The 18091-nt window shown below is 47.6% G+C and overlaps 1 protein-coding gene across 2 annotated transcripts in view; it reads left to right on the forward strand.

Moving 5' to 3' along the window:
- Positions 1–469: 469 nt before the first annotated feature.
- The window catches only part of HS3ST1 (heparan sulfate-glucosamine 3-sulfotransferase 1), a 42077-nt gene continuing 24455 nt past the window's right edge, over positions 470–18091 (forward strand). Inside the window, exon 1 of one of the 2 annotated variants that reach the window (XM_049886503.1) lies at positions 470–712. The gene's annotated coding sequence lies outside the window, so the exon portion shown is untranslated. The other variant, XM_049886502.1, reaches the window with a different exon arrangement.

Below are 18091 nucleotides of genomic sequence, written 5' to 3' on the forward strand. Positions count from 1 at the left end.
ATTTAAGATGTGGAAGATACATTGAAATATCACCTAAACTAAGTTATTTTGATGTGCACTTGGCTTTTTCTTTGAGAGTGGGAACACTTGCTCCACTGCCTTTCCGACTGATTTGCTTTGGCTCAGGTAAGCAGGCAGCCCAGCTTCCCCCAGGTTCCAACCCCAAACCCGTTGCTGCCCAGTGGATTCTGACTGGTCGCTAAGCTAAAGGGCTTTGATTAGAACTCACCAGCTGCTCGGCGGGAGAAAGATGTGGCAGTCTGCTTCTGTAAAGTTTACAACCTTGGGAACCCTATGGGGCAGTTCTACTCTGTCCTATAGGGTAGCTATGAGTTCCAACACCGCCGGGGCCGATTTCTTAACGCTGAAGGTGACCTACAGGATGCTGGTTGCAGCACAAAACTGCCCAGCTTCCGGCAAGGGGGGCGGGGCAGGGAGATCCTGCTTAATTTCTTCGCTGACGTTTGCAGTCCTGGTGCAGTAGCACGGGCAGAGAGAATTCTCAGCGCTCTCCTTGTAAATCGGCCTCCACTCCAGGACGCGAAACCAAAGAGGGAGGGCGTGTTCAACGGCGACCCGACGCGCTAGGGAGCTGGCTCCTGGCGCGAATCCCGGCTCAGCCCGCCGCCCGCGTTCCAGCGGAACCGCGGTGCGAGCTTGGGAGGATGGCTTCCTCCGCTTCCCCGGCGGCGCGGGAGCACCAGCGCCTAAGGTGGGTCACCTGCCGGGAAGAGAGAACGGGTACCAACGCACGTGGAAGGGAGCGCAGATTCCGGGACCTTGCCAAGCTGGGGGGCGGGGAAAGGGGTGGGATCTGGGCTCGGGGCTGCCCTTTCCGAACTGGGCTGAAGGAGAAGGCAAGCCGTCCCCAGGTTTATTGCGACGGCCGAGTCACCCAGCCCACAACCGGCCCCACCCAGCCTCCTCCCCCTGAACTGAAACCCGAGGAGTCTCGGTGCCTGGTGGGCGGGATCGACTCGCTCTAGACACGCCCGCGGGAGCTGGGAGCCAGGTCGCGCCTCCGGGGGCTGAGTGCTCCGCCGGGCGCCCAGCGGGCTGGGCTCGACACAGCACCTGAGTTGCCGAGCAGCAGTGGGCGCTCGCGATCCTCCTCTGCCCAGTGCGCGCTCCCTCCGGGCCGGACCTCCTTCTCTCCTCCTCTCGCGCCAGCTCCTCCTCCTGCTCCTCCCCTCCACGGTCTGAGTGCCTAGTCGTCAGCCTGCAAGGTCCCGGCGCTCGGGCAGCCAAGAGCCGTCGCCACTGCCAGGTCTTACCGGGCGCCAGCACCCTTCGCCGCCTGCGTGCATCGAAGCTCGCTCCTCCCGCCGCCAGGACTTGGCGGCGCTGCCCATGGCCCAGCCCCAGAGTCGACCCCGGGCGCCCGACGGGCTGGACGGCGGAGCCGCTCAGGTGAGTGCCTCGCGCGCGGGGCGGGGGCTCTCACCTGGTTCCCTGCACTTAGTGCAAGCAGATGGAGTGGATGCAGGGACAAGGAAGGAGATGTCCGAGGCTTTCCCCTCGTCATTACCTCCTGCCCTGGCCCCTTCGCACTGCAAGTCCCGAGGGCAGGGACCCGCGTTTCTGACGCTTAGGGGATTGGATATTATTTTCCCCCTCGCGTAGTCGGAAAGGTTCGCTCCTGCTGGCCGCCACGCGCCCGCCGCTTCTTTTCAGCACTGTGCCAGGTAGGGGGAGCGCGGTGCTCAGCGAAGCCCAGTACCGCCGAGACTGGGAACTGGGCCAGGCACACAGTAGGCAAAAGTCACCCGGCCGAAGGAGCATCTAAGGTGGGAGAGGCTGGTCTGTTTTGCCTCTGCCTTGGTTGGAGTGGGAAGGAGATGGGGCATCTCCCGAGGGGCGGAGATGCTCCAGCAGAGAGAGGAGGCAACAACCCAGACTGTGAGTGCCCTCTTTTCTCCAAATGTCAATTATACAATTGTACGCGACTCCTGATTTTTCGTGTTGCTTTTTACTTTTTTCCTTGGTTGCTATTTCGGGCACCGTGGGTAGGGGCGGCGGATGCGTGTGAGGAGAGACAGCGTGTGAACTCTCGGTGGGAGCGCGTACCCCGCTGCTCAGTGCTCGGGGAGACTCGCCAAGCGTGCGGTCTCCAGGTGCGCTCTCCCGGAAGGCGGCCGGCGCGCGCTGCTCCCCCTTCTGGCCTCAGCCTTCCCTGGGAACTGGCGGTGGGCTCGGAGAGCTGGACCGGGAACGTGGAGACACGGGCGCGACCAGAGCCGGGATGCGGAACGTGAGGGTGGCGTGTCCGGTTATTTGCCCGCGCCGTAGGTCTTCCATCTCATCCCCTTCTCCGGGCAGGCATGTGCACACTCTTCCTTAGGGTCGGGGTTGCATCCTTCCCCGCGGTCCCCCACTTTGCAGGACCAGCCTTATCCTTCTCTAGTCTTGCGCGAGTCTGGCTCCACCTCCTCCCCCAGTCTTTTCGGAGGGCTATTTTTATCCACAACTTGTGTCAGGATGCTTTTCGGGGATTCTGGGAAGACGACTCCAAATCCTGCTAGCAGGGAACGGCAGGGAGAGCGGCGGAGGAAGGAGTGTAGCCAGAACTCTCCGAGGGAAACCCCGCCGCGACTGGCCCCAACGCGCTGCCCGCCTTCCGCCACCTGCTAGAGGAGCGGGTTCCCGGACCAGTACACGGGCGCACGGGCGCCAGGTACTCGGCGGGCCGCTGTGGCTGCACACCGGGGCGTTCTTGCTTGTACCCAAATCTCACCGTTTTGTTGCTGTTCTTGTTCAAATGCAATTATCAGCTTCTACCCAATGGTTAATTCCCGGAATTCTGTCTTTTCTATTGATTTAAGAAGGGGAAATAACCCAATTTCTGCCTCTCTCCATTTCTAAAACTCATCGTTTGACGTTCAGAGAATTATTCTTGTTTGCCGCTTTCTGGGTAACGACTGGGTGGAATCAGAATGAGCCTGACCTAGTGAAATGCCAGGGGATGAAAGATTCTCCTGCAAATTGTCCTTACCTTTTGTATTTCCAGTGCTTACACTGCATCCCCCACCCCCCAGGATTGCAGAAATAACATATTGAATTGGACCATTGTGTTACATAAGATTTTTTCCAGCGCTAGGCAGGCAGAGAGCTTCTAAAGGCACCTTTCCCAGCTTCTGTTACCCCATCTTACTCCTTCAACCGAATTTGACTGTGATGGACAACTTCATGACGAAGCACTCGTAAGTCAAAGCAGTTAATTATGAAGGCAGCTTGGAGTGATGATTCCTTCCTAAGGCTTGTTGAGTGATGTTCCTGGACTGAGGGTCCAGGCTGAAGCCTTCTGGTGTAAAAGGCACTGTAGCTTTAAGATGGGAGATTTTTGCTCACAGAAACTGGTGCGAAAGTGGTACCTTGAACTTAAAAATGGGTGTCAGGGAAAAACAGATCTTTGTTCTCTTCTTGGTACTCATAGTAAGAAGGCTCATATCGTCCTGCATAAAGCAATGTCTGGTGCAGTATGGAGTCCTGGTAGTACAGCAGTTAAGCCCTTGGCTGCTAGCCCAAAGGTCAGTGGTTTGAATCCACCAGCTGCTCGGTGGGGGAGAGTCAGCTTCCATAAAGATTACAGCCTTAGAAACCCTATGGGGCAATTCTGCCCTGTCCTATAGGATCTCTATGAGTCCAGATGAACTGGAGGGCAGCCTGAAGGGGTGGGGGGAGGCACAGTGTAGATCCTGAGCGAAGGAAATGGGATCTACCTTACATGGACTCTGCAACAGAGTTGGGGCTCATCCTTTTGTTTTTAAAAGAAGAAATCCTTTTCATAGAAAAAATCCCCGGAACTCTCTGAAGGGAAAAACTATGTGGAAGCTTTTCTTGCCTTGAATTTAAAATTGAGGGTGACTAGAAGGGGATTACTCTGTCCTAGAGAGTTGCCGTGAGTCAGAATCTACTCGAAGGCAAGTTTTGGTTTTTGATTTAGACGGGGGTTAGCAAAATGGGCTGGGTGGTGTAAAGTTGCTTGAGCAGGGTGCCTTTCCCAGACTGTGGCATCTGCCCACGGTGGCAGCTACTTACCCGCGGTGGCACCTACACTCCCAAAGTGGCACCTACCCACCGACTGTGGCACCTATGTACCAAACTGTGAACCATGAGTTGTGTTCCCTGTGTTGAGGCTAGAGTATGGAGGGAGAGGTAGTCAAATAGTAAATGTATTGATTGATGTCTTGATAGGAGCTGAGTTTGTTCCCCTTGTCAGCGCTCAGACACTGAGTTCTCAGGGGACGCCTCCAAACCAGGGTCCTTGTGAAACAGTTGTGGAGGAGCCAGGGCACAGCTGGAGAGCAGTGACTTCCTAGCTGCTGCCTGGAAAATGCAGCCACTTTCCATCTTGAGCAGAAGGCAGTAACTTACCAGCTGGTATAGGAAAATACCAGGGTTGTTCCCTATCAATTTGGTGTTAGTATCTTTCCTCGCCCCTCTACTTGATCTAGTGCTTTCTTTTCAGGCTGTCCTTTTCTGGTAGAGGAAGGGCAAGAGTGTTTGTGAAATTTGGAGCCAGCTCCTTGCCCCACGACCTTACGCAGATTTTTTTTTCCTTTTGGCACCTGGGCTTCTTACTCTGCAAAATAGGGCTAGCAGGATTATTGAGAAAGAGACAGTATCTGTGAAAACCATTTTGACAGTTCTAAAATGCTGGTGACATTCTGCAGGGTCGTTTCATTTGCCCTTCCTGCAATTTTAATTTTCAGTCTATTTTAGTGTACATTTTAATTGGAGTTTCTGTGCATCTGTGTGAATTACATATATTAAACATTCAGCAAGGGAGAGGTTTTCGTACAATGTGCCAGTGTCTTCTTGTCATCGCTCCACCTGAATTCCATCAGCCCCAGACCTCACTGCTTCTCAGAACTATGGGTTTCTTGTTTTCAGAATCAGAGTTAACTTTTTAGAGGGCTTTTTTTTTTTTCCCCTCCTTTTAGCTTAATGTGTTTTATATATCTTCAAAGAACCTATGTTTGCAGGAAGGACCCTGATATTAATTCATTAGAAAAGGAGAAAAGTGAAGACGAGCGATTTGGTTGAGGAAAAAGTGTTATGTCATCACGCTCACAAGATGGTCTGGGTCTCCCTTGTCTAAAAAGAAGTGCTTACGGCCTGTGAACTGCTGTTCAGGTGTCGTTCAGAGCTTGTCCCTGGAACCTAGCTTAATGCCTGGCACTTAATAGACATTCAGTAAATATTGGGGATAAGTGAATAAAGGATTGAACTGAATCTTCACAGCAACCCTGTAGAGCAGATGGCAAAGTTTCTATTTTAAAGACTCGGAATCCGAAGATCAGAAAATGCAATTAATTTTCTGAAGGTACAAAAGATTCCAGATTGGAATTCAAGTCTGTTCTCATTCAGCAACACTCTCTGGCTGGTAGTGTACTCCCGTCCGTGACCATTTGAAATCCTACTAATCCGCAGTGGATTTTTGCTGGGCCACCAAACACCCTTCTTATTTGGGGCACACACCCCCCACCATTGAGTGATGATTTTGGTAGGAGGTGGGACTCTCTCTTCTTGTCCACGGCTCCTCACCCTGCACAGAGCTCAGTTTGGATGATATCATCTGACTCCTGGACTCTTGCGGGACTAGCTAAAAGACACAGGGGCAGCTGAGGGTTTATTTGCCACCTTGGGCCTTGAAACCAGTGACGTCAGCAGCAGCACATCCAGGTCCCAGGGTGTGGTCCCAGGGGTGCCGTTTCTGTGGCGTGATCTTGGCGGGTTCCCTGGTGCTCACTTTCCCTTCATTCCTTCTCATTTCCAAGCCTGTCTTCCCAGCTTCTCTGTAATTCCTAGAGGTAACCCACCGTCTTCAAGCGAATCCCTTTTTCTCTCTGAGTTAGCCAGAATTGAAACCAGCTGATGCACAGCCTCTCAAGATTTATCTTCAGGGCTGCTTCTGGCATGAAGCATTCTCAGCTTCCTCTCTCCACAGGGAGTTAAGTCCATAGCTTTTGCAGGCCGTTAGAATATTTATTGGGCCATAGTTTGTCAGTAGTTATGTGGTACCACTAGAGGTCTAGAAAAATGAATACATTATTCTTACAAGGAATAGCTTGAACATAATGGAAATAGATCCCAATGGGGCATGCTTTCCTCCTTTTTTTTGTCGGAATGTATGCTTTTTGGTAATTTTCCAGCAGGGGGTCGCAAACTCAAGTGCCTTCAGAGGCCAAGGAAGTAACAACCAGAGTAAAGCATGAAGCAGGTTGTGTGTGGGGCGTGTGCCTTGGTAGAGGGAGAAGTTGTTTGCTGTGGGCTCGCTTAGTCCCAGCATACTCTTGTGAGTCAGACCTCAGGCTCAGTCTTACCAGATCTGCTTTTTTTTCCCCCAAGATAGGCTGTAAGTTCACGATTATATGTGCAGTCTCCGGAATTTTAAGTGTGGGCTACAAATTCAGCATTTCTAAATAACACCAGGTTGGCCAGACAAAACGCTCTATAAGCTGTAGCCCTCATCTCTGCTGCCCCCCCCCCCCACCAAAATGTGTGTGTATGTATTCAGTTGCCATCAAGTTGACTTCAGCACATGGCGACTCCTTTTGTGTCAGAGTAGAACTATGCTCCGTAGGGTTCCCAGTGGCTACTTTTTCAGAAGTAAGTCTCCAGACTTTTTTTCATGGTGCTTCTGGGTAGATTCAAACCACCAACCTTCCGGTTAATAACTGAGCACTTAACCATTTGCCCTACCCAGGGATTCCTCATTTCCCTCCCACAGGCCTCCAGTGTCTGACTTCCAGTTTCTGGGGATCGAAGGGAAATTTCTTTGGAATATGAGATACAGGAGAACCAGATACCCGGAATACCAAGGCACGTGTTCTAGTTCATTAACATCCCTTCACTTGACCGAGGCAGCATTTGTAGTGTTGTTTTAACACCTGTTTGTGGCACTCCTTCCCTTCGTTTTAAGAAGCAGTCACAATGAGCACATTTATTTCTGTAACACATGTTTATGGAACTTCCACCACGTACCAAGTATTGTTCTACTCACTGGTGACACAGTTTGGAATAAAACAGATAAAAATACAAGATAAGTAAATTTTCTGTTGTATCAGATAATGACGTGGTAAGGCTAAAAAATATATCGGGGAAGGGGATGTGAAATGTCGGGTGCTAGGGTGAAGCCTTGGACAGGTGGCCAGGAATCTTGCAGTTTAGCCTCCGGCGCCACATAACCAAAATGAAGCTTCATTGTTCAACCCTAAAGATTTTGGCGCATGGGAGTTTGGACCTTAGGTTATATCCTGGGCATGGCTCTTGTGGCAAAATCCCTGATATTGGATTATACTTGTAATTAAAAAAACAAAAACAAATCTGTTAAGCACCTTCTGCTGATTGATTCAGTATCACTATGTGCCAGACACACGAATATTAGCACACAGTGATGAACAAAACCAGTCAAGGCCTGGCCCAAAAGGAAGTGATAGACCAGCGCAGGAGACGTTAATAAATGATCCAGAGGGATCCCAAAAACCAAAAACCTGTAGCTGTCGAGTTGGTTCCTACTAATAGCAACCCTATAGGACAGGGTAGTACTGCCTCATAGGGTTTCCAAGGAGTGGCTGGTGGATCCCAACTGCCGACCTTTTGGTTAGCAGCCAAGCCCTTAACCATTGCTCCACCAGGGCTCAGATGATTGAAACGCGTTCACACCTGAACTAAATGGAGTTTGGATGCTCAGACCTCTTCCATTCAGCACCTTTTTAACTGACCATCAGGTGCCAGAGTCAATTTAGACAAGTGCTTCTTGGCACTCAGCTTTGACCCCATCAGAAGGGTAGGTTTTTTGGAGCTTTGAGTTCTTTCTCCGGCAATGGAATTTTATATTACTGGCAGTCCGTGAGTTGTGAACTTCCGACTTAAGTACAACCCATAGTTTTGTACCAACCCTGGTAAAGCCTAATTGTATTAAAAATTCGAGGTACATACACTAGTTCATAATAACAAAGGGGTGCTACTTTGTGATGTTAAAGATGTTTTAGTGTATTTGGGAGTGTTTCTTGAATGTTTTTGATGCATAGAAGGGTACGCCGTATACCATGTACTAAGACAAACATCTGACTGACATTTGATACCAACCGTACCTAACTATTGTGACTTGCGTACAAATTAGACTTAAAGACATATTTAGAAATGGAACTTGTTCGTAATCTGGGGACTGCCTGTATTACCAAAGTCCATTTTCGTACAAAAGCAAAACATTTAAGAAAATATGTTCCAAGTATGAAGTATAGTTGCAGTCTTGGAGATACTGATACACTTTCCCCCAAATCTGCCTCAACCATTGATACTGACTGTTGTAGGCAGGACAATTGTCCAGAAGATTAAGAAAAAATAGTATTGTTCTTGAGAAACGTTATTTATATCCCAAAATCCATTGCTGTCAAGTCGATTCTGACTCACAGTGACCCTATAGGACAGGGTAAAACTGCCCCAGAGGGTTCCCAAGGCTGTAATCTGTAGGGAAACAGACTGCCACATGTTTCTCTCGCAGAGCACCGACCTTTCAACTTCCAGTCAAGCACTTAACCACTGTACCCACCAGGGCTGATATTTTGGAAATAGATCACCGGGACTTTTTTCCAAGGCACCACTGGGAAGACTTGAACCTATAACCTTTTGGTCAGCCTCTGAACATGTTAACCATACGCGCAACTGACAGACCATAATTCGTACGTACCAAAACAAAACCAAACCCGTTGCCAGCGAGTTGATTCCGACCCATAGCGACCGTAAAGGACCGAATAGAACTGCCCCATAGGGTTTCTAAGGAGCAGTTGGTGAATTCAAACTGCCAACCTCTTGTTTAGCAGCCCAACCCTTAACCACCACACCACCAGGGCTTCAGTTCTTAAATGAAGATGATAAATGCATAGCGCTCTGGCTGCCTGATCAGACAGACCCTCCCTGAGAACACTCCCCTCACCCTCCCCTTCTGCCATCATCCTATTTATTTCTTTTGCAGGAAGAATTTCGATTGTAGCCGTGGTGTTTGTCTGGAGGCATCTTATTACTTCATCTGCTCTCTTGACTATTATCCTGCAGGCCCCAACCAGAATACATGCCCCTAAGAGCAGGGACCCTGGAGGCGTTTGTTCACTTGTCCTACCAGTTTCTAGAACAATGTCGGGCATAAAGTAATTGCTCAGTGAAGAAACAGCAGGCAGCATTTCCGCCTGGGGGCTTTAGGGAAGGGTTCATGGAGGAAGATGTATTTAAGAAGAGATAGAGGCACTGAGACAAAAGCCAAAGAAGAATGATACAACTTGTCAGCAATTTGTTCAGCCCCGAAAATCTCACGGAGAACTCATTTATCCGTTTTGTTGTTGTTGCTGGTTGCCATCAAGTCAGCTCAGACTCACGGCGACCTTATGTATAACAGAACTAAGCATTGTCTGGTCCTGTGCCATCTTCATGATCATTGATGTGTTTGAGTCCATCTCTCAGTTATTGTGTCACCCACCTCATTGGAGTTTTCCACGTTTTCGTTGACCCTTACTTTACCAACATGGTAATCCTTTTCTAGCGATTGGTGTTTCCTGATGACATGTCCAAAGTAAGCGAGCCGAAGTCTTGCCATCCTCGCTTCTAAGGAGCATTCTGCTTGTATTTCTTCTAAGACTGATTCGTTTATTCTTCTGGCAGTCCATGGTATATCCACTATTCTCTGCCAGCACCACAGTTCAACTCATCAGTTCTTCTGGTTCCTTTTTCATTATCCAGCTTTGGCATGCTATGAGGAGATGGAAAAGACCATGGATTGGGTCAGATACACCTTACTCATCAAAGTGACACTTTAGCTTTATAAAGCTTTAAGGAGGTCTTTTGCAGCATTATCTATTTTTTGTATCTTCATTGTGAAAAACAGGCATCTTTGCACAAACTCTTTGCTGAGTAGGTCTGGGCTGTGCAAAAGTACTCTGAACTAGAAGAATGTAATAACAGCGATTTTGACTTTCATATAGTACAATCGCATCTACTGTCTCCATTAACACCTGTATCGTTCCGGGGAGGGAGGCCCTGAAGCTTTTCAGTGCCTTGTCTTTATATATAAGGAAACTGAGGTCCAAAGAGGTGAAGCAACTTCTCCCAATCCCCAGAGTGTAAACGGCAGACCCTGAGTCCGAAGCCATGTTTTTTCTGCCTGCAGCGAGCAGATGTCTCAAGCTGGAGACTTGTTAAATCCCCGGAGGACTGAGTAGCCAACATTTGCTATATAAGCAAAGACACGCATTCACATTTAAGGCATTCGCGTTTCCTTTTATTTGTCAAGAACTTTCATTTCAGCACTTTCTGAGATACGTTTTGCATCTTGTCGAATTTTTCCCTAGAATTCCTGCAGATGAGATCCACATACACCGTGCAGGAGGTTGTTTTATGTAAATGTCTTTACTCTTTAGTTTGGGAGAGTCAATCAAAGTCCTGTATCAGCAGTTACAATACAGTGGGAGAAAGGTGATTGCCGATGCAGCTGAAATTCAAAGGCACATTAGCCCAGCTATGCTCAAAAAAATCAGCCCTTGAGTGGCATGGAGTGAAAGTGGGCTGAATGCCTTCTCTGGAAAAGTTGCTTGTGCTTTATTTAAATTATTTCTTAAACTGGGTTTTTCCCAGCGTCCTGGTTAGGAAGGAGGTGGTGGTTGTGTGTGTTGGTCGCCACTGAGTTGATTCCAACCCACGTGTAACAGAGTAGAACTGCTTTATAGTGTTTTCTTGGCTGTAACCTTAATGGAAGCAGTTCACCGGTCATTTCTTCCATGGTGCGGCTGGTTGAGTTTGAACCACCAATCTTTAGGTTAGCAGTAGAGTGCAAACCAAGTCTAATTCCAGAAATTCTGAAAATTTCTGATGTGTCCCTTACTTACTGTGTCATCCTGAGAAATTGATGACTTTTCTGGGTCTCAGTTTTCTCAACATTGTTATAAGGATTAAAGGTTGCCAAAATAAAGTGCCTAGCATGACGCTCAATAAAAGGTATGTTCTCCTGAAAGGTTGTCAGATTTAGAGAATAAAAATACAGAACGTCCAGGTAAATATGAATTTCAGGTGAACAGTGGATAAGTTTTCAGTAAAGGTGGTGTCGTTATCGCTGTGGAGGCGGCTTCCACTCCAGGTGATCTGATGTGGAACAGAACGGTACCCAGTCCTGTGCCATTTCATGATCGTTGGCATGTTTGGGTCTCTTTCTTTAGTATAGGGGTGTCCCAAATAATACTAAATACTAAGAAAGTATTCATTGTTTATCTGGAATTTAACTCAGCATCCTGTATTTTATTAGGTGTCCCTGTTGTGGCAGGAGCTCTGTTGGCGCAGTGGTTAAGAGCTCAGCTGCTAACCAAAAAGGTTGACAATTCGAATCCACCAGACACTCCTTGGAAACCCTACGGGGCAGTTCTACTCTGTCCTATAGGGTCTCTTTGAGTTGGAATTCACTCAATGGCAACAGGTTTGGTTTTTGGTTTTTATTCTTATGGCAAGTGTGGTGCAATGGTTAAATACTCGGATGCTATCCGAAAGGTTGGAGGTTCAAACCTACCTGGCCACTCTTTAGGAGAAAGACCTGGCAATCTGCTTCTGTAAAGATACAGCCAAGGAAACCCTGTGGGGCAGTGCTACTCTGTCACATGGGATTGCTATGAGTTGGAATCGACTCTTCTGCACCCAGCAACAACAACATGTTTGTGGTGAACAGTTTGAAAACGTTCTGGAAATACAGGATGTTAGAAAGGGAAGAACACTGTGAAATGACGTCACTGGGGTACGATTCTAGTTCATGGCCCAAGCGGAAAAAGAAGGCTTGTGTTAAAAAATGGTTAGCAACAGCCAAATCAAGCAAAGCCGTATTTATCTGTTAGATGAAAGGAACCAGAAAAATCCTAAATCAAGCCAGGTCTTTCAGTGCATTTAATAAGCGAGTGAGCTTCTCTTTCATGCCATGCAGGCGTGAGCCAAATTATTCCCGTCAGCCTTTGAGAAGAAGATGTTTCAGCCCGGAGAGGCCACCAGGGTAGTGTTGAGTCCACTATGGCAGTGCCTTATTAAATACAAATATTGTTCCGAGCTCATTACGGCAGGGCTGGAATTAGAAAGGCTAACAGCTCACGCGAGGGCACCGCTGAGCACACTAAAGGATCCTCTGGGCTCTGAAAGCTCACAACTGAAATTGTGCCTGTAGCAGATGAATGTAAAGCTCATAAAACTGTTAGGGCCTTTCAGATGCGTTCCCACCAAGCAGGTGACCTCAGGTTATAAATTTAGTCCCCATCTCCCCGAAGACTACTCAAGTGTGTTGTGCTTAGCATGGCTGTGAAAATGTTGTGTTTCCATTCCAGGTAATAACATGGCAGGGAACTAAATTAACAAGACTTCTGTGCCATGTGAACTTTCCAAAGCAGAGTGTTTCACTTTCTTAAAGGATGAAGTATCGCTCATGCTGAAATATCCAGTTTGGGTTCCATTTGCTGTTGTTAGCTGCCACTGAATCAGCCCCCAGCTCAGTGGTGACCTCACGCACAAGGGAACTAAATGCTGCTCGGCTCTGTACCATCCCCATGATCGGTTGAAGATAGGAACATTGTGACTCATAGAGTTTTCATGGGCTGATTTTTGGAAGTCAATTGCCAGGCCTTTCTTCCTAGCCCATCTTAGCCTGGAAGTTCCGCTGTTCAGCGTCATAGCAGTATGTAAGCCTCCACTGACAGACAGGTGGCGGCTGTTTATGAGGTGCATTTGGCCGGGAATCAAACCTGGTTCTCCTGCATGGAAGGCGAGCATTCTACCACTGAACCACCACTGCCTCCATCCTGTTGCATATATTTGTAATTTTTAACTGAGGTTGCTTGCCTAACAATGCACTTCCATGGCATATGGGGCAGAAGACAGACCAGCATAATGGTTAACATGCAAGTTTAACCAGCAGGAGAGATCTAGTTAGAATCTGCTTTTCTGCTTTTCAGCCATGCAATAGTATGTGAGTTACTTCACATCTCTAAGCCTCAGTTTCCTGATCTGTAAAATGGGCATAATTGAAACTATTCCTATGGACTAAACTAGGTATTTATGTCAAGCATTTACACAGTGTCTGGCTCATACACATTGCTGTTGAGTCTATTCTGACTCATAGCGACCCTACAGGACAGAGTAGAGCTGCCCCAGAGGGTTTCCAAGGAGTGGCTGGTGGATTCGAACTGCCGACCTTTTGGTCAGCAGCCTAATCACTGCACCACCAGGGCTCAGCCTTGGAAACCCTCTGGGACAGTCCTGCTCTGTCCTACAGGGTCACTAAAAAAAATGGCAACAGGTATATTAGGTATGAATCTTTACGGCACCAGATTGCTACATCTTTCTCCTGAGAAATGACTAGTGTGTTCCAACTGCCAGCCTTTTGGTTAGCAGCTGAGCGCTTACCTTCCAGTACCACCAGGGCTCCTCCTGGCTCATAGTCAACATTAAAAAAAATACATAAAAAGTAAGATATTATTAGTAAGATGACACAAGAAAGCATAGAAGCCTCTGAGTTGCCAAAGTCAAGGTCACATCACACAGAGCATGAACCGAATCTCATGCATCCTCTTCCTGGAGAGAGCCGCAGTCTTTTGCCTTTGTTTCTTTAATCTTAATTCATATAATTACAGCAAACCTTATTATTTCATTTTCTGGGACAAAAGATTAGAAGCAGCGATGTAGAAAAGGTATGAAAATAGATGTCAGGAGGAGTCACAGGCAAAGCACAGAAGGAGAGAGGAAAGGAGCGAGGGAGGGACAGAGAGAGGAGGAGGAGAAGAAAGAAAACCACTGAAAACAGACAAAGGGCATCAAAGGGCATGAACCATGAATGTCCTGTGACATTTTGTGACAGGGCAGCCTTTAGGTGCTCCTGATTAAATCCCAGGACGGTCTTTTAGGTAAATGTCACTCCACTCTCCCTGTCCTAAGGTTTCTCAGGATCCCAACCTAATGCCCGCATGACCTTGAGGGAAAAAACATAAAAATGATGCTGGTCAAACTGGAAAGAAGTGGAACGTGGTGTAAACAGTGAGGCATGTGCCTTTCTCGCTGTTCCCTGACAACGTAAAATCACAGATAAGACCTGAGTGCCATCTTGTGGAGAGACCCACTGCCCTGTCCCCTGGTGGTACCCCTCCAATGGCATGGGGGTTTTTAGTTTGTCTTTAAATTTCCGTTAATCAAGCTTCAGGTCTTCTAAAAGAGAGCTTCTGGGTGATTTCTCTTCTGTCCCAACTCTTTCCTGTGGAATAGTGTGTACGGGCACACTGGCCTCCTCCCAGTCACTCCAAGCCGGGTCTACATGCACACAAGCTGCCTGTTTCTAGGGTGATGGAACCATCCTGGTCAGACTTTCCATGAGGCAAGAGAATCCTGGGGTCCATGCTCTATGCCTGAAGCAGTTGGGAGTTGACAGTGACTCGGCGCTCCTAAGAGCGTCCCCTGATTTAGGGGCGGGTGTTATTTGAGGTATTTGACAGTGGGGAAATGCTGTACTTTCCCTTATCTGTAAAATGAGATGTACTTAATAATGGATTTTGCTGTGACAGTCACATTTTATAATGTATGTAAAACACCCATTAGAGAGCCTGGTACTGAGCACCTATTACCCACCAGTTGGTGTTGAGTCGGTTCCAACTCATGGCGACCCCATGTGTGTCAGGGTAGAATTAAGCTCCGTAGGGTTTTCAGTGGCTGATTTTTCGGAAGTAGATCACCAGGCCCTTCTTCCAAGGTGCGTGTCTGAGGACTAGAACCACCAGCCTTTTGGTTAGCGGCCATGCATATTAACCATTTACACCACCAGGAACTCTGAGGCATAGTAAATGCTTTGTAATATGGAAATTAATAGCAATCATTAGGTTTTCTTGCTGATAAGCATGATTTTGTTCAGAAAGCAGATCAAGGATGCCATCGAGGATCTAGCCACGCTTCACCTTCCGTTGGGGGGAGTCTGTCTCCTCATTATGATCCTTCCCGCCCAGTGGCGTTAGGGCCACAGTGACCCCATGTAGCCTATTTCATGACACTGCCCTAAAGTATGAAGAGAGCGTTGGGGCTTCACTTCTCTTATTCAGGGAGGGAAAGCTTTCTCAAAAGCCTCCAAAGAATTTCCTCCTCAAGTTCCATTATCCAAAAACTAGATCATATGCCTACAGACAAAATTTATAGAAGGGGAAACTGAAGCACAGAAACATTTGCAAGCAATTGAAGAGAAACATGAATCAAACATGGTAACCCTGAATTGATCCCTCTTGCCTTTGAGCAACTGTTACAGTTAGGTTTGTGTATGTTAGTTGGTGATGGATCCTGCCGGGCTTCATAATTTCTCTTATATTGCTGTCTTCAGCTGAAACACACATCATGTATTCTGGTTTTGCTTTTTTTGTCCCTCCCCAGCTCAGTAACTTTTATAGCTGGCTGCCATCTGCAATATTGTTCTATGTTCATTTTTCCCCTGACCTGAGCCATCTTTGCAAAACACAAATCCAGTCAGGTTCCTGCATTATCTGTCCCCTGGTGCAGGATGTTCAGGGATCCTCATTATTCACAGTATTAGTTTAAGGGCAGGAACTCTGGATTGACGGATCTGGGCCCCGCTGTAAGACTTCATCCCAGTATCCCCTTGGGCCAGTTTATAATCTCTCTAAACCTCAGGTATCCACTGAAGATTTTTAATTATGGATTCTTTCATATCTTACTTATTTAATGTTTGATCTATTCCACTAGAATAAGTTAAAGAAGGATGGGGACTTTGCCTAGAACCGCCAAACCTGGATCTGTCTCTGGCAGACAGGTGGCTCCCAAGAAATAATTGTTGAATGAAAAATCCTTGCACCCTAATGCCCTCCCATTTCATAGTTGACGGGATTAAATGAAATAATGCATACAGAATATAATGCAGGTGGTGGGTGCCCAAGATCCCTGGGTGGCACAAATAGCTGTCAACTACTAACCTAAAGGTTGGCTATTCAAACCCACCCAGCAACACCACGGAAGAAAAGCCTGGCAGTATGTTTCCATAAAGATTATAGTTGTCGATGTTGTTGTTCTTGTTGGTTGCCATCCAGTCAGTTCTAACTCATTGCAGCCCCATGTGTATAGAATTTTCAAAGCTGTAATCTTTCGGAAGCAGATCACCAGGCCTGTCTTCCGAAGTGCCTCTGGGTGGATTGGAACCACCAGCCATTTAGCTAGCAGTTCAACGCTTAACTGTTTGCACCACCCAGGAACCGCTTCCCTAAAGATAACAGCCAAGGAAAACCTATGAAGCAGTTCTATTCTGTAACACATGGGGACGCCATGAGTCAGAATCAACTCAACGGCAACGGGTTTGGGTTTTTTGGGTTTAGTGGGTGCACAAAAATTAGCTCTTCTTTTCTAGCTTTATTTTTTTATAATAAAAATAATGATAAAGCCCAAGTTTCCCAGCATGGCGTTCACATCCTATTTCACTCTGACTCAGATGTACCTGTTAAGCCTCATCCTTCATTCTTTATGATAGAAACACATAACCTGACCGCAGGACCGTCCGCTATTCCCCAGATCGATCTGGAATGCAGCTTCCCCATCCTTGGTACATGCTGGACCTCCCTGCCACCCTCTCACCAGCTTCACCATGTTCTCCTTAAAGATCTCTCTTGGCTGCTGTCTAGATCTACTGTCTCCCCTGCCCATCCTAGATAACTGTGCTTGTGGTAGTCTCTGTGGATCTCCATCATCTAGGCACGTAATGGGGTTGTACTTGCCTTCCTGGAGTCCCTGAGTAGTGCAGACAGTTAAAGTGCTTGGCCATTCACTGAAAGGTTGGAGGTTTGAGTTCACCCAGAGGCACCTCAGAAGAAAGGTCTGGCGATTTACTTCTAAAAATCAGCCATTGAAAACCTGTGGAGCACAGTTCCACTCTGATACGCATGGGGGCACCGTAAGTTGGAGTCAGCAACACCTGGTACTGGTATTCTCTTTCCTATTTGAAGTTCGACATGACTGTGCCTTGCTGGGGCTAGTGAACGGGAGGGGAAGTGTTGCTTGTCATATGTGGCCTGAAGCTGTAAGAAGAGCATTTTCTCTTCCTTTTCTCTGGCATGATAACCTGCAATTTCAGGACACCAGCTGTTCTGCCTTTATGGGTCCCTGGGAAACAGGTGAACAGAGTTCCACTACCAACCCTCGAGGCGAGAAGGCACTGAGATGGGGGTGCTTATCTCAGTCTCCCCTAGTGAGTCTTGAGTGAGGGACACATTTTCGCTCCTTTTAGAGTGTTTCTTCTCACACAGGTGACATTGTTATAATTGCTTGTTGACTTCTCTGCCTCCCTCAGGAAGCAGCCCCCGGGGAGCAGGACAAACCACTCCTTGTACCACGAAATATCACCTGTGCCTAGTCAGGGGCATTGGTACACCATTGCTGGGTGACACATGGATTCATGAGCATGAGAAGGGGTAGGAAGGTCTCCAGGTCTGGCCAGCTCGGAGGTGAAAGTACCATGATTCTAAGTAGACATATCGGGCTTTTGGGATACCGGTGCTGTGGTTCAGACATCTGACTTGAGATGGCAACTGCTGTTTGTAGCCTCCTTGTTGCTGGATTTCCGCTCATGGCAAACCCGTGCATGCAGAGTAGAACTACTCCTTAAGGTTTTCAAGACTGTGACCTTTTGGAAGTAGAACACCAGGCCTGTCTCCCAAGGCACCAGTAGGTGGGTTTGAACCACCAACCTTTCATCAATTAGTCGAGCACTTAACCGTTTGCGCCATCCAGAGACTCCTCTTGTAGCTCCCCAAAGGAATTAGAGTGACCTGAGAAAATGTCCTCGGGGTTAGTTCATTGCCACCCAGTGCTCTGTCCCTTCTGGAGCTCTCTCATCCTAGATATTATGTGTGTCACAGGGCTTCAGACTGGTTCAGACCGGTTCATTCATGGCCCATGAAGTGAAACCAGAACAGACCAGAGTTTTTAAAATTTGGGTGATCCAGAACCATAACCGGTACAGGAAAAATTGTGGGTCAAAGCCCTGGAATAGGAGACTGGAAAGAAGTATAGTGAGCCGTTTCAGGAACCTAATGCCGGG

This window comes from Elephas maximus, chromosome 5 (genome assembly GCF_024166365.1).
Source record: "Elephas maximus indicus isolate mEleMax1 chromosome 5, mEleMax1 primary haplotype, whole genome shotgun sequence".
NCBI lineage: Eukaryota > Metazoa > Chordata > Mammalia > Proboscidea > Elephantidae > Elephas > Elephas maximus.